This window comes from Odocoileus virginianus, chromosome 3, assembly GCF_023699985.2.
Source record: "Odocoileus virginianus isolate 20LAN1187 ecotype Illinois chromosome 3, Ovbor_1.2, whole genome shotgun sequence".
Taxonomy (NCBI): Eukaryota; Metazoa; Chordata; class Mammalia; order Artiodactyla; family Cervidae; genus Odocoileus; species Odocoileus virginianus.
In genome coordinates, this window is record NC_069676.1 from 69,400,180 (window position 1) to 69,418,356 (window position 18,177).

Here is an 18,177-nt window from a genome sequence, read left to right on the forward strand (position 1 = left end):
TGGTGATGCCATCCAACCATCACATTCGCTGTCACCCCCTTCTCCTCTAGCCCTCAATCTTTCCCAGCATCAGGGTCTTTTCCAATGAGTCAGTTCTTTGTATCAAATGGCCAAAGTACTGGAGCTTCAGCTTCAGAACAGTCCTTCCAATGAGCATTCAGAACTGATTTCCTTTTGGATTGACTGGTTTGATCTCCTTGCAGTTCAAATGACTCTCAGAAGTTTTCTCCCATGTTACTCTGTAAAGCAATTATTCTTAAAAATATATATATTAATTAAAAAAGAAAAGTCTTCTCCCGCACCACAATTTGAAAGCTCAATTCTTCTGTGTTCAGCTTTCTTTATGTTCTAGTTCTCATATCAGTACATGACTACTGGAAAAACCATAGCTTTGACTAGATGGACCTCTGTCAGAAAAGTAATGTCTCTGCTTTTTAATATGCTACCTAAGTTTGTCATAGCTTTCCTTCCAAGAAGTAAGCATCTTGAATTTCATGGCTGCAGTCACTGTCCACAGATTTTAGAGGCCAAGAAAATAAAGTCAGCCACTGTTTCCACTGTTTCCCCATCTATTTGCCATGAAGTGCCATGATCTTAGTTTTCTGAATGTTGAGTTTTAAGCCAGCTTTTTCACTCTCCTCTTTCACCCTCATTAAAAGCCTCTCTAGTTCCTCTTCACTTTCTGCCATTAGGGTGATGTTATCTGCATATCTGAGGTTACTGATATTTCTCCCAGCAATCTTGATTCCAGTTTGTGCTTCATCCAGCCCGGCAATTCACATGATGCACTCTGCATACAAATTAAATAAGCAGGGTGACAATATACAGCCTTGTTGTACACCTTTGCCAATTTTGAACCAGTCCACTCATGTCTGGTTTTAACTGTTGCTTCTTGACCTGCATGCAGGTTCCTCAGGAGACAGGTAAGGTAGTTTCGTATTCCTATCTCTTTAGGAACTTTCCATAGCTTGTTGTGATCCACACGTCAAAGGCTTTAGTATAGTCAATGAAGCAGATTTAGAATTATTTCTGGAACTCCTTTGCTTTCTCTATGATCCAAAGGATGTTGGCAATTTGACCTCTGGTTCCTCTGCCTTTTCTAAATCCAGCTTATACACTTGTAATTTCTTGGTTCATGTACTTCTGAAGCCTAGCTGGAAGGATTTTGAGTATAATCTTGCTAGCATGTGAAATGAGCACAGTCGTTTGGTAGTTTGAACATGCTTTGGTTTTGCCCTTCTTTTGAACTGGAATGAAAACTGAACTTTTTCAGTCCTGTGGCCACAGCTGAGTTTTCCAAATCTGCTGACATATTGAGTGCAGTACTTTAATAGGATCATCTTTTAGGATTTGAAATAGCTCAGCTGGAATTCTATCACCTCCACTAACTTTGTTCATAGTAATGCTTCCTAAGGCTCACTTGACTTCACACTCCAGATAGTGTGGTTCCAGGTGAGTGACCACACCATCATGGTTATCCAGTCATTGAGACTTTTTTTGTACAGTTCTTCTGTGTATGCTTTCCACCTCCTCTTAAACTCTTCTGATTCTGTTAGGTCCTTGCTGTTTCTGTCCTTCATTGTGCCCATCTTTGCATTAAATATTCCCTTGGCATCTCCATTTTATTGAAGCGATCACTAGTCTTTCCCATTCCACTGTTCTCCTGTATTTCTTTGCATTGTTCATGTAAGGATGCTTTGTCCTAGTGCTTAGTGCTTAGTCGCTCAGTCATGTCAGACTCTTTGCAACCCCATGGGCTGTAGCCTGCCAGGCTCCTCTGTCCATGGGGATTCTCCAGGCAAGAACACTGGACTGGGTTACCATGCCCTCCCCCAGGGGATCTCCCCAACCCAGGGACTGAACCCAGGTCTCCTGCATTGCAGGCAGATTCTTCACTGTCTGAGCCACCAGGGAAGGCTCTGAGAGCCATGTCAATGACTTGCATGATCCTTAGAAGAACTTTTCAAGCCATAATACCAACGCTGTCTATAACTAGGATATACTATCCCTATCTTTTTATCCTATTTTCTCACTTGCTTCTGATGAATTTCAGGTAAAACTCTGTTAACTCTTACATAAAACCACCTTTCACTTTCAGTTATCAATCTGTTTCTTATCAGAAATTAAGACTCCATGCTTGTTAAAGTCTTAATAATTTTCAAGGTTATATTAAGTATAGTTTATTTTATTACAGTGAATACTATCTTATGTATATTTCAGTAATATTAGCATGAAAACACAATAAATAGCTTTTTCAAGCCAACATCTCCATTTTAATTATAATTTAGCATATATCCTATCCCACTCTCTTTCCCATCTTATGTAAAAACCTTCTTCTCCATCGAAAACTGCACAGTCCTAGTCATTTTTAATAATCAATATTTTTATGGTATATGCTGCTGCTGCTAAGTCGCTTCAGTCTTGTCCGACTCTGTGCGATCCCATAGACGGCAGCCCACCAGGCTCCGCCGTCCCTGGGATTCTCCAGGCGAGAACACTGGAGTGGGTTGCCAATGTGACAGTAACATAATTAAAATTGCAATTTTCACCTCAAAAAAAATCATACACTTCTAAAACATCACATTAAATCAATTGTGAAAGAGAAGGACAAAGAGAATTCACAATGCCTGATTTATCACAAAGCTACAGTATCTAAACTTTGTGACTTCAAGGAAAGGAAAAGAAGTCCACAGACTGGGAGAATATATTTGCAAAAGACATCTGATGAAGGACTGTTGCCCAAAATATAAAATGAACTTTTAAAACTCAACAATAAGAAAACAAGCAAACTGATTAAAAAGTGGCCAAAGGTCAAAGAAGATATTGTATAGCAAAAAAAATATGAAAACATGCTCTACATCACGTCCACACAAAAACTTGCACCCACATATCTGTAGTAGCTTTTTCATAATTGTCAAAACCTGGAAGCAACCAAGATGCTCATCAGTAGGTGAATGGATAAACAGTGATATATACAGACAATGGAGTGTTTTTCAGCACTATAAAGAAATGAGCTACCAAGTAGGCATGCAAGAAACTTACATTCATATTACTATATGAATGAAATCAGTTTGAAAGGATATATACTGTATGATTTCAACTATATTACCTACTGGAAAAGACAAAAAGAAAGATACAGTGAAAAAAGAAAAAAAAAACAAGATCAATAGTTGCTAAGGGTTGGACGGAGAAAGGGGTGAGTAGGCTTAGCACAGAGGAATTTTAAGGCAGTAAAACTACATCATATGATACTATAATGATGGATGCACATCATTATACATTTGTCCAAATTCATAGACTGCACAAAACCAAGAGTGAATTGTAGTGTAACTGTATAGTTCCCAGGAGTGAACTGGATTTTGGATGACACTGATGTGTCAGTGTAAGTCCACCAGTAGTCACAAATGTGGTAGATGTTGGTAATGGAGAGAGATTATGTTTGAGTAGGGGCAAGAGGCTATGTGGGAGACCTCTGCACCTTCCACTCATTTTTTTTTTCCATGGCATGCTTAACTTCCCCTGAGTAGGGACTGAACCAGTGTACCCTGAAGTGGAAGCGTGGAGTCTTAACCACTGGACCACTAGGGATGTCTATCGTCCACTCAATTTTGCTTTGAACCAAACGCTTGACCCTGGTGGCTCAGACGGTAAAGCGTCTGCCTACAATGTGGGAGACCTGGGTTCGATCCCTGGGTTGGGAAGATCCACTGGAGAAGGAAATGGCAACCCACTCCAGTACTCTTGCCTGGAAAATACCATGAACAGAGGAGTGTGGCAGGCTACAGTCCATGGGGTCACAAAGAGTTGGACACGACTGAACGACTTCACTCACTAAAAACTTCTCCAAAAAATACAGTTGTTTAAAAAAAAAAAAGAAAGAAAAGTACACTCTCCTAAAGAAATTATATTAATTATATTCCTTGTGGTTTTAACTTAATCTCTGTTTTCAGAATCATCAAGGTGCCAGTTTCACATTAATCTTAGAATTCATACATCTTAATTTATCCTTCTCTTCTAAAAATGTGAACAGTTTATAATGCTCAATGGAAATACAATTAGTGAAGTGCCAACTGGCGAAGGACTTGAGGCTAGGCACAAAATAGAAAGTGCAGAGCAACAAAGTTGTTGCCCTCTGAGGGATTTCAGCACAAAGAAACAATACCAAAGGGAGTACTGGAAGTAAGGAGGAAAAACTTTAGACTGCTGCAACAAACATAAACAGATTATTTTAAAGAGTTGCTAAGGAATAGCAATCAACTCCTGAAAGCACAGTGGTTAAACTAGAATGCTATAAAAAGAAAAAAAAAAGTCTAAAAAAGAAATAAAACAATTCTAGAAGAATAAAAGACAATCCAAGCCTTATTCACAAATCCTGCAAAACCAACAGACTGTTCCTGTAACATCAAGTGAAAAAATGAATTAAAAAAAAAAAATCACAGAGAACCATTCTTCAGTTCCCTAGGCTTTGAAAGAGTATTTGTGTTTCCTTGCATCTCAACAATATTTGTAGCTCTTATTATGGTTAGAAGGAATACAACACTGATTTTACCCCTAACTTCCTTTGTATGTTTGATTCAAAAGGGAAAGTGAAAGTAGCTCAATCGTGTCCAGATCTTTGCAACCCCATGGACTGTAGCCCAACCATGTTCCTCTGTCCATGGAATTCTCCAGGCAAGAATACTGGAGTCATCCTTTTCTCCAGGGGATTTTTCCAACCCAGGGACTGAACCCAGGTCTCCTGTACTAGAGGCAGATTCTTTACAGTCTGAGCCACCAGGGAAGGCCCACAATGAATAAATCTGTCAATAGATTTACAGTCTTTTAACAGATTGGGACTAAACATAGTTATCAAGACATTGTGAAATATTTGAGTCAAAGAAAAAGGGAAAAAAGATATCAATCTTATTTCTTTGTTACTATAGTTTAGTGTTCAATAAACATATCTCCTATATTCCAAACTGCAAGACAAATTTTATTAACAACAAATATTATAATGAGCAACATTTAATAAACTTGGAAGCAAATTGTTAAATAGTGTGCATCAATGAAATATGCAAAGAAAATACTTAACCACTAATTATTTTGTTTGCTATCACTTAATATTCTGGTACACATGAGACTACTTACTCCTACATATTATCTTTGTAATTTGTCTAAGCTGCCAACTAGAGGAGAAGGTAATGGCACCCCACTCCAGTACTCTTGCCTGGAGAATCCCAGGGACGGAGGAGCCTAGTGGCTGCCGTCTATGGGGTTGCAGAGTCGGACACGACTGAAGCGACTTAGCAGCAGCAACAGCAGAGAACAGCAGTGCTCAGGTTATGGTTTGATGGTTGAATTTAAACAGAAATTGTCTTCAAACAAATGAATCTTAACTTTTCGCATATAATTATAGTAAATTACCCTTCTTCTATGTAATACAAGTTGATAGAATAGTGAACAAAAATCTTAGGTACCTATTAAAAAAAAAAGATACAGTTTAGAACAAGATTAAACACACTAGAAAACTTAGAAACTACAGGATCATAACATTTTGAAGACTACGGTAACAAGAAGCTTCTAATGAAAAATTTTGTTTTTGACTGTTATTATTTATCCCATCTAACCCCATTTAATCTGTGCTCTAGACATAAAATGGAAGCAATATATTGAAAAGTCAACCTTTTCTTTATCTCAGCCTCACATATTTGTTTCTTCTCCAATATTAATATTTTATTTTAATAAACTGGGTGTCAAAAATCAGATTTTATAAATTTGACAATTTCTATCAAAGTTGAAAGCACATGTTCCATTTCATGATTTCACTGTTAGAAATCAATTCTGCAAATACACCTGAACAGATATAGAAATATAAATGTTTAATGAAGCATTGTTTGTAACGAGAGAGAGTGCTCCAAAAATCCATCAGTAAGAGATATACTAAATTGTTAAGTATTATACTCCTGCTTTCTTCAACTTATGATCACAATATGAAAGTAAGGTAGAAATATACAAGCTGACATGGAAAAACCTCCAAGGTTTATTTACCCAAAAAGTAAGGTTCAGAACATATTTTATAGTATAAGCTTAAATTTGTGAAATAAGTATAATTTTTCAACTGGTAGAGTATTAAATACCCAGAAATTTTAATAGTGACTTAGGGCCTGAAATAGTTCATATTTGGGCCAAACCTATAAATTATTTTTAAAATTTAAGATGCCAGTAGTACAAACAGCAATATCAAAAATAATAGAGATATCAGAAATTAATTTTCTTTTTTAAATTTTCTGCTCACATCACTTTCAAGAAAAAAAATATACTACAAAACATGTTTAAGTAGAAACTGTACAATTCAATAAAATAGCTTTGCAACAGTTATCCTAAACCCAGCATTGTAATTTGCATAGTATAAAGAAGTAATCTACTGCCAATTTGTGAATGTTCATTCAGTCACAGCCTATAAAACCAACAATAGGCCCAGAAGTGGCCTTGGCCTGGTTATTCATAGTTCTCATCAGGAAAACAAACTCATTTTCATCCAGGTGATGAAAACCATTCAGATTATAATAACTATAATTTTGTGGGAATTATCTTGCAAATCAAAACTCAAACAAGGAAAAAGGCATTTCACAAACCAGATACAGTAGTAAACAAAATTAAAATACATGCAAATGAAGAGCAGACTTTTCCAAATCTCAAACAGCTTGCTCAAGTGAGATCAATTTAGAACATATAGAAAATTAAAAGCTACTTATGATAAAGGGTATAGAATGATAATTATAGGACATCATATACAAGAAAACAGAAGTCCTCATCTCTGTATCATACCAGATAGACCATAATTTCCCAAATGACCCTATTTACATTTTGGGCCATGTAATTCTTCAAAAGGCTATCTAATGCACTGTCAGATATTTAGCAGCGTTCTTGGCCCTTTACCTACTGATTGCCAGTAAGACTACTCTCCCTGACTCTCCCATCTCCATTCTAATATTTCAAAAATGTTTCCAGACACTACTGAATATTCTCCAAAGGAGAAAATGGTTTCTGATTGAGAATTATTGATATAGATAATACTCTCTAATTTGAGAGGGTTAATTTTTTCTAAGGTCATTAATAAAATATACATTTCAAATCCCAACCCAGTACCCAAATATACATACATATATGTGTGTATATATATGAATAAATACATATATATACACACATCTGTGTGTGTGTATATATACATGTGTGTATATACATATATAAATGGAGATATGTATATGCAACATTAAACAATTATTTTGGCATGGACCTTGAGCAATCAAAACAGACAGTGGTGGTAGTGCTAGAAGACCCCAACATATCAAGGAATATCTTGAGCTGTTAGATTCTGAAAAGCTCTAATGGGAGGACCCAAGGAATTGCTGTCTCCTGGGCTAGAGGGCACCAGGGGCCAAGGAGTCTGTGACTTTTTATTAACTATAGACAAATACTTCATTACTATTAACAAAAGGTTCAGTGAATCCTAATGTGAACTGACTGAATATTAGCATTTATAATAGAAATAAACATTTTATAGTTCTTCTGAACCCAGGAATTGAACTGGGGTTTCCTGCATTGCAGGCAGATTCTTTACCAGCTGAGCTACCTGGGAGGCCTTATAAAACAATAGTTCTGACAATACAACATATTAAAATGTTGGCACCATCCACTAAATTGAATTTATTGATCACAATAAGCTATAATTCACATTTTGATAAACCCTGGAATTAACCTGTATCATTTCAGGAGTTCCCTGGTGTCCAATGGCTAAGACTCCATGCTCTCAATGCAGTGGACTGGAGTTCAATCCCACATCAGGGAACTAGATCCCACATGCTGCAACTAAAGATCCCAAGTGCTGCAACTAAGATCTGGGTCAGTGAAAGCGAAGTGAAAGTCGCTCAGTCGTGTCCAACTCTTTGTGACCCCATAGACTATACAGTCCATGGAATTCTCCAGGTCAGAAGACTAGAGTGGGTAACCTTTCCCTTCTCCAGGGGATCTTCCCAATCCAGGGATCGAACCCAGGTCTCTCACATTTCAGGCAGATTCCTTACCAGCTAAGCCACAAGGGAAGCCTAAGAACACTGAAGTGGGTAGCCTATCCCTTCTTCAGCAGATCTTCCCAACCCAGGAATCAAACAGGGGTCTCCTGCACTGCTGGTGGATTCTTTACCAACTGAGCTATCAGTGAAGCCCAAGATCTGGGCAGACAAATAGTCAAATAAAACATTTAAAAAACATGTATTATCTCAATAACACAGGTATTGCAGATTTGCATTTGTAGAAATAATCATGGTGATCTACAATAGGCTCCTCTGTATAATATCACATGGTTCTGGGGATTTGATATAGTACTGGTACCAAGATGCAACCTATTCATAGGTGCAATGGTCAATTCCCTGGTATTTATGATATAAAGGCTAGTGAAAGATGCCTCTAACTTAAATTATATAAACAAGTAACCTGCTTGAAATTCTCTCAATGATCAGGCCTTCTAGGCCTTCAGCATTGACAGCTTAGTTTGTATTTTATTGGTAGGTCAACAATTACATTTTTAGCCTTACCTCTTTGTCTTGATTAACTAACTAATTTTTTCATTTATTTTTATTAGCTGGAGGCTAATTACTTTATAATATTGTAGTGGTTTTTGCCATACATTGACATGAATCAGCCATGGATTTACATGTATTCCCCATCTTGACTGCCCCTCCCACCTCCCTCCCCATCCATCCCTCTGGGTCTTCCCAGTGCACCAGCCCTGAGCACTTGTCTCATGCATCCAACCTGGGCTGGTGATCTGTTTCACCCTTGATAGTATACTTGTTTCAATGCTATTCTCTCAGAACATCCCACCCTCGCCTTCTCCCAGAGTCCCAAAGTCTCTTCTGTACATCTGTGTCTCTTTTTCTGTTTTGCACATAGGGTTATCGTTACCATCTTTTTAAATTCCATATATATGTGTTAGTATACTGTATTGGTCTTTATCTTTCTGGCTTACTTCACTCTGTATAATGGGCTCCAGTTTCATCCATCTCATTAGAACTGATTCAAATGAATTCTATTTAATGGCTGAGTAATATTCCATGGTGTATATGTACCACAGCTTCCTTATCCATTCGTCTGCTGATGGGCATATAGATTGCTTCCACGTCCTGTCTATTATAAACAGTGCTGCGATGAACACTGGGGTGCACGTATCTTTTTCAGATCTGGTTTCCTCGGTTTGTATGCCCAGGAGTGGGATTGCTGGGTCATATGGCAGTTCTGTTTCCAGTTTTTTAAGGAATCTCCACACTGTTCTCCATAGCGGCTGTACTACTTTGCATTCCCACCAACAGTGTAAGAGGGTTCCCTTTTCTCTACACCCTCTCCAGCATTTATTGCTTGTAGACTTTTGGATAGCAGCCATCCTGACTGGCGTGTAATGGTACCTCATTGAGATTTTGATTTGCATTTCTCTGATAATGAGTGATGTTGAGCATCTTTTCATGTGTTTGTTAGCCATCTGTATGTCTTCTTTGGAGAAATGTCTATTTAGTTCTTTGGCCCATTTTTTGATTGGGTCATTTATTTTTCTGGAATTGCGCTGCAGGAGTTGCTTGTATATTTTTGAGATTGACCTTAGTCTGTTTCTTCATTTACTATTATTTTCTCCCATTCTGAAGGCTGTCTTTTCACGTTGCTTATAGTTTCCTTTGTTGTGCAAAAGCTTTTAAGTTTCATTAGGTCCCATTTGTTTATTTTTGCTTTTATTTCCAATATTCTGGGAGGTGGGTCATAGAGGATCCTGCTATGATTTATGTCAGAGAGTGTTTTGCCTATGTTCTCCTCTAGGAGTTTTATAGTTTCTGGTCTTACATTTAGATCTTTAATCCATTTTGAGTTTATTTTTGTATATGGTGTTAGAAAGAGGTCTAATTTCATTCCTTTACAAGTGGTTGACCAGTTTTTCCAGCACCACTTGTTAAAGAGGTTGTCTTTTTTCAATTGTATATCCTTGCCTCCTTTGTCGAAGATAAGGTGTCCATAGGTACGTGGATTTATCTCTGGGCTTTCTATTCTGTTCCATTGATCTATATTTCTGTCTTTGTGCCAGTACCACACTGTCTTGATGACTGTGGCTTTGTAGTAGAGCCTGAAGTCAGGCAGGTTGATTCCTCCAGTTCCATTCTTCTTTCTCAGGATTGCTTTCGCTATTCGAGGTTTTTTGTTCTTAATTTAAAGAGTTCTGTAATAGTTTAGAACATGCACACTGAAGTCCTACAGGACTATATGTACACCCTGGCTTTGCTGTTTTCTATCTGTGAATCATTGGACAATTTACTTAACTTCTCCAAGCTTCCCTTACTTTTCTTAAAAGTGGAAAGAACAACAGGATGTAATACACGCAATTATTGTGAGAATTAAATGTATGAAAAGATTTACTTCGGTTCCCAGCATACGATAAGTACTTCATGAATTCTGCTGACAACAAAAATGATAATACCAATAAGTTAATAATATGAATGTCAAGTCATGTCATTCTGTGAAATCTCAGACAGACAGAATATAGAACATGATGATGTGGAAAAGAATGTCAAGGTTGCTTCCACTCAAGACCAAAGTCTTTTGGATCATCTTTCCTGCAAACTACTGTCAGTCTCTTGAGGTTCATAAATGAAAATTTATCACTTAAATAGGTTAATAACTACAGGATTTTTTAAGTGCATAGGATACACATTACATTTTAAGGGAGAAGAGATGTTTTAGAACAATTTTCTGTAAGACTTTCCAATTAAAGCATCTGGAGGCTTTTGGAGGAAAAAACTGGGCTGCTATTTTCGGAGACTTCATTTAAACAATTGCTATGCTTTTTTCTTTTTTTTTTTTTTTTTTGCTTTTTAAAATATTCATTCTTCACTCCTTGAAGGAAATTGTTGAAATGTTCTACTGAATCGAGTCTCATATATACACACATCTGCCACATAGCAATTCACATATGGTGTGATATAAAATGCTAGGACACCAGCCTCCTGCAGCTCCCTCAAATGTGAAACTATTAGAGAGTGTTCTCTATGTTGGAAACTGGTGATCCCTCACATAATCTCATCTGGAAGACCCAAGACTCTGGGGAAAAAAACTGGACCGAGTAGTTTCCATGGTAGAAAAATAGGAATTCCTGTATGAAAAATTACTGGAACTGGCTCTTCTCTTTCAGGATTGCACACAGAAGTGTTTAGCTTGTATTTTTCCACTATATTGGAAAAATCAATCTGTTTGGTGAGGTGAGGCTGTGCAGGTGGTGAAATAAAAGGACATCTTTGAAATCCAGGTGTGGCACTTAATGTTTGCAACTCACCCTGTGATCCTTCCCCTCATTTAGCATGAATATAAAATGCAGCATAAAAGCAAAAGATCATTGAGATCAATGAAGATCAATTAATTCCATCCATCTTTATATAGATGCAGTAACTGAGGTAAGCATTTTCTGCTCCTACTTCTTTTCTTAGTTTAGAGTTAATTCTCAAACTTTCTAGGAAAATAATGGTTTTTAAGTCTTTAAACATCAATATTTTCAAACATCAATACAGCAGAATTCTGGTATGGTGAAGATAGAGTAGACATTCCATTTCTTCCATAAATAACAATTTGAAACTCCGGATAAAGTGCATAAAACAACTTAGTCCATAAAAACAAGGACTCTAAAAGGTAAATAATAGCTGGTGTATTGGAAAGGAAAAAAAAAAAATGTGAAGAAAAGCTGATACAGTGGCCAGCTCCCACTTTTTATCTTTACCTTTCTAATATGTTTCTTGGACTCATAGTTTTGATGAACTGGCAACTGCATAAAGAGTGTGGCCATGGAAAATCCCTTCCTCTCTTGTCAGAGGAGAGGGAGAAGAAATCTCTGGAACAGAGAGTGGTGGATATACTCTCTTTTTATTTTTCTCTCCTAGCTCTGCCTGCAAACCCAGTCCCCAAGCTTCACTTCTAGGCTGTGGAACTGGTTGCATCATCTGAGTCCATTTATTTACCATGGAGAAGAATATAGTTGCAGAAGATTCACAACAATGTGGGGATTAAAAATCCTGGCTTTCTGGTCAGAGAACAAGAAGAGTAGGCTCTGTAAGACAGTGACCTGGGGAAATTATGGGGAATACAAAGCTTGATAAGAAGAAGGAAGAAGAGCTATACATGAAATTGTAGCCTGCATCTAAGGAAATGACCCTCAAATTAATTATCTGAGAACTGCCCTACAGTGTAGGTCAGCATCCAGTTTCCAGATGCATTCCTGAGTGTGACATAAGCAGGCCTGATCCAAAGAGCAAAACAAAGGATTTGACAACTGAACTGACATTAGAACCAAAGTCCCCATAAGACAGAAGAGGAATTGAAGCCTAAATTAAGTAGTATTAATTATTTATTAAAACAAGCAAAAAAGTCAAGATTCTTTAGAGGATTTTAATATGACTTAGAAAATAATATATCAAATATCTGGGACATAATACAAAAGTAATCAACGTACAAAGGGACAAGTACACCTCAATGGCATCCAACAAAAATGGAAATGAGTCCATGAGAAACACAAAGACTGAATATCTTGGAATGATTAGACGAAGATTTTAGAGCAATTACTATAACCAATCCAGATAAATTAGGGGTCTTGTAACCAATGAAAACTTGAAAATTTCATTGTAGTACTATGTTATTCAAAAAGTGAAAATTCTAAAAGTGGAAACCACAGCAACCAAATTTTAAGAAATTACTCAATGGACTCAATACTGGATTGAAAATTATAGAGGGAAGACAGTGGACTAAAATTATAGAGGAAAGAGTAAGTGAACTTGAATATAAACTAACAGAGATAATCCAATCTGAACAGACAGAAGGCATACACACACATATCAAACTGGAAAAAAAAATTATCAAAGCTTCAGGGACCTACCTATAGAATAAGACCAAAAAGTCTAATATTCTTGGCATTGTAGTCTCATAAAGATAGCAGAAGGTTTCTGATCCTTACCCAAATGAAAAAATAATGCCTGAAAAACTGCCCAAGTTTGGTGAAAGAAAAAAAAAAATTGCGAATTTAAGAGCCACCATGAATTGAAAACAGAAAGAGCCCACAGAAAACTATGTCTATATACCTCCTGATTAAATTTCTTAATATCAAAGATAAAGAAAAAAATAACTTTTAAAACAGCCAGAAATATTTCATGAGATATGTATGGGAAATAGCAATTCTAATGACTGTTGATTTCTTATTACAAACCACTGGAGCCAGCAGACAGCTGAACATAATTTTTAAGTGCTGAAAGCAAACAACAATTTTAAAAGCTAACCAGAAATTCTGTATCCAGAAAAAGTATTCATAAATGATAATAAAGTAAAAATATTTTCAGATAAAGGAAAACTAAAATATTTATTTTGAGTCCCTATCAATGAAATGTTAAAGACAGGTTTTTAGGAAAAAGAAAAATAATGTCAAAAGAAAACTTAAAATTGGGAAATAAGAGAAAATAAAAGAAATGGAAAATATGTATGTAAAAATTATAAGCCACTTTTCTCCTCTTAAAATATTTAAAGCATGCATGAGACTGAAAACATATTTAATATTGGCCAGTGGGAATTTCTGTTTATCCAGATAAAACACATGGGAAAGATCAGAGATCTCTTCAAGAAAATTAGAGATACCAAGGTACATTTTATGCAAAGATGGGCACAATAAAGGACAGAAATGGTACAGATCTAACAGAAGCAGAAGCTATTAAGAAGAAGTGGCAAGAATATAGAGAAGAACTATACAAAAAAGATCTTCGTGATACAGAAAACCACGATGGTATGATCATTCACCTGGAGCAAGACATCCTGGAATGTGAAGTCAAGTAGACTTTAGGAAACAACATTATCAACAAAGCTAGTGGAGATGATGGAATTCCAGTTGAGCTATTTCAAATCCTAAGAGATGATGCTGTGAAAGTACTGCACTCAAAATGCCAGCAAATTTGGAAAACTCAGCAGTGGCCACAAGACAGGAAAAGGTCAGTTTTCATTCCAATTCCAAAGAAAGGAAATGCCAAAGAATGCTCAAACTACTGCACGATTGCACTCATTTCACATGCTAGTAATGTAATGCTGAAAATTCTCCAAGCCAGTCTTCAATAGTACATGAACTGTGAACTTCCAGATGTTCAAGCTGGATTTAGAAAAGGCAGAGGAACCAGAGATCAAATTGCCAACATCTGTTGGGATCATCGAAAAAGCAAGAGAGTTGCAAAAAAAACACATCTATTTCTGCTTTATTGACTATGCCAAAGCCTTTGACTGTGTGGATCACGGCAAACTGTGGAAAATTCTTAAAGAGATGGGAATAACAGACCACGTGATCTGCCTCCTGAGAAATCTGTATGTAGGTCAAGAAGAAACAGTTCGAAACGGACAAGGAACAACAGACTTGTTCCAAATTGGGAAAGGAGTATGTCAAGGCTGTATATTGTCACCCTGCTTATTTAACTTATATGCAGAGTACATCATGGGAAATGCTGGGCTGGATGAAGCACAAGCAGGAATCAAGACTGCTCGGAGGAATATCAATAACTTCCGATAATACGCAGATGACACCACACTTATGTCAGAAAGTGAAGACGAACTAAAGAGCCTCTTGAAAAGTGAAAGAGGAGAGTGAAAAAGTTGGCTTAAACTTCAACATTCAGAAAACTAAGATCATAGCATCCAGTATCACCACTCCATGGCAAATAGACGGAGAAACAATGGAAACAGTGACAGACTTTATTTTCTTGCATTCCAAAATCACTGCAGATGGTGGCTACAGCCATGAAAAAAGATGCTTGCTCCTTGGAAGAAAAGCTATGAACAATCTAGACAGCATATTAAAAAGTAGAGGCATTACTTTGCCCTCAAAGGCCTGTCTAGTCAAAGCTAAGGTTTTCCCAGTAGTCATGCATGGATGGGAGAGTTAGACTATAAGGAAAGCTGAGAACCTGAAGAATTGATATTTTTGAATTGTGGTGTTGGAGAAGACTCTTGAGAGTTCCTTGGACTGCAAGGAGATCCAACCAGTCCATCCTAAAGGATATCATCCCTGAATATTTACTGGAAGGACTGATGCTGAAGCTGAAACTCCAATACTTTGAGCACCTGGTGTGAAGAACTGACTCATTGGAAAAGACTCTGAGCCTGGGAAAGACTGAATGTGGGAGGAGAAGGGGACAACAGAGGATGAGATGGTTGAATGGCATCACCAATTCGATGGACATGAGTTTGAGCAAGTTCCAGGAGTTGGTAATGGATAGGGACTAAGGAGGAAGTTTCAGGATAACTTCAACGTAGTTTGAACTGAAGGATAGTGAAATACAACATGTCAAACTTTGTGGAATGCAATGTCAGGAGTCACAGAGATTTACAGCAGCAAATGAACATTGTGAAGAAAGAATAAAGGTCTCAAATCACTATAATTTTATACTTCAAGGACCTACGAAATTACAGTAAGACCCAAATTATGTATAAAAATAGAGATATGAGCAGATATCAAAGAACTTGAAAACAAAAAAATAGAAAAATAAAATAAAAAGCAGATTCTTTGTTAACATCAATAAAACTGATAAACTCTAGCCAGTGAACAAGGAAATGAGTAAACTTGAAGTTCTAGTAGTCAAGAACGATTGAAGTAATATCTCTATAAGCTCCACAGACACTAAAATTTAATGAGGGAATATTATGAACAACACTGTTTTAGTCAACTCAGGCTGCTGTAAAAAAAAAAAAAAATCAAACTGGGTATCTTATCAATACCATATATTTATTGTTCACAGTTTTAAAGGCTGGACATCCCATACCAAGTGCCGGAATGGTCAGGGTTTTGGCAAAATGCTCTCTTCATATTAAATAGTTCATAGATGGCTGCTTTCTTGCTATTTCATCACAAGATGCAGAAAAACATAATGAGCTCTCTGGTCTCCTCTTCTAAGGGCAATAATTCCATTCCTGAAAGTTCTACCCTAGTGACCTAATTATCTCCCAAAGACCTCACCTCCAAATATCAATTTGGAATTAGGGTTTCAACATAAGAGTTCAGGGGAAACACAACCATTCAATCCATAGAAAACACTAACAACATAAATAGACAACATGAGGTAAATGGATCATCTTTTGAAAATACAAACTGAGAAAACTTTCCTGAGAAGACTGAGATAATTTAAAAGTCCTAAATCTAATAAAGAGATTGTATTCATGGTTAGAACCCATTATAAAAGAAAATGTAAAGTCTGGGTGGCTTTACTGGTGAACTCTACCAGATGTTTAAATAAAAAAATAACACTAATATTACATAATATTTTCCAGAAAACAGAAAAGGAAATACCAATTCATTTTATGATGTCAGTTTTACCCTCATACCAAATCAGAAAGTAACAGTACAAGAAAATAATATCACACTGCAATATCAATAATAAACACAGATAACAAAATCCTCAACAAAATATTAGTAGTTTAGTCTAGCAATAAATAAAAAACATAAAACATGGCAAAGTGAGGTTAACATGGGGAATGCAGTATTAAAAATCAATATTAGAAAATCAATCAATATAATCCATGAAATCTACAGGCTTAAAAAGAAAAAGCACATGATTACATAAGTACATGAAATAAAGCATCTGACAAAAGTCAATATCCATTCCTGATCTAGAAAAAAATTCACAAAGCAGGAACTTTCTTTTACTCAATAAATGGCAGCCACATAAAACATAAAACTAACATGGTACTTTCGTGAAAGACTGAATGTTCCTACTTAAGGTTAAATCCAAGGCAAGGATGTTCATTCTTACCACTCCTACTCAGTATTATACAGAAATTCTATTAATCACAGTGAAACAAGGATAAAAAAAAAATAAAAACACTGAAATGGAAAGAAAGAAATGAAACTGTCCCTATTCATGAAAGACAAGATTTTCTATGCAGAAAATCCTAAGTAACTTGTAGAACAGTTCTTAATGAGTTTAGCAAAGTCACATAATAGAATGTGAACATAATAGAATCAATAATATTTTAATATACTATCAACAAACAAAGATATTTTTAGAGTCTCATTCATGAGTTCTCCCAAAATAAATTACGTAGGTATAAATCTAACAACACATGCATAAGTACATATATGTCAAAAACTATAAATTCCTAATGGAAGATGTCAAATAAGATCCAATACATAAGGAAAGATATGGTGTTCACCAACTGAAAGATTCAATATAATTAAGATGTCAATCCCCATCAAATTCCTGCAGGGTTTTTTATAGATGTAGACACACTAATCTCAATATTTACATGTAAAGACCAAAGAATCAGTTGAAATAGTTATTATAAAGCTATAGCAATCAAGACTGTACATAATCATAAAAAAGAATAGAAATAGATCAATGAAGAGAATAGAAAATCTCGGGGAAAATACCTACATAGATGTGATTAATTGATTTTTTAACAAAAAGAAAAGGCAATCAATGGAGAAAGGAGAGTACTTTTAAGAAATGCTACTTCAACATTTGTCCATTTGTTAAAAAAAAAGAAAACAGATTAAAAAAAGTAATATCATAACCCATGTCTGCTACAAATTAACTCAAAATGAATTGTAGAATAAATTATAAAACGTAAAGTTTTAAAACTCTTAGAAGAAAACATAGGGAAAAAATAAACTATGCATCCTTCAGTCTGGCAAAATATTCTTAAATATATTTCAACTCACATGTTTATTTAAGAAAATACTTGACATTCAGAAAATACATGTAACTTTTAGAAATCAAGAAAAAGAAAACAAACAATCCAATCAAAACATGTGCAAAAAGATAACAGTCACTTTAATGAGAAGATATATGGGTTGCAAATGAGCACATGAAAAGATGCTTAATATTATTAATAATTAATTAAATGCAAATTAATATCACAATGCCATACTTATACATACCTGATAGAATGCCTATAGTGAAAAACACTGATAATACCAAATGCTGGCTAGTAAGTGTAGCAACTGGAAACTACTGCTGGTGGGAAAATGGTATAGCTACTCAGGAAGACTTTGATCATTACTCTCAACACTTTAAATATTTCACTCTATTCTTGCCAGAACAGTTTCTGAGAAGTCAGGTGAGTCAGATGTAATATTTATCTGTGCTCCTCCATAGA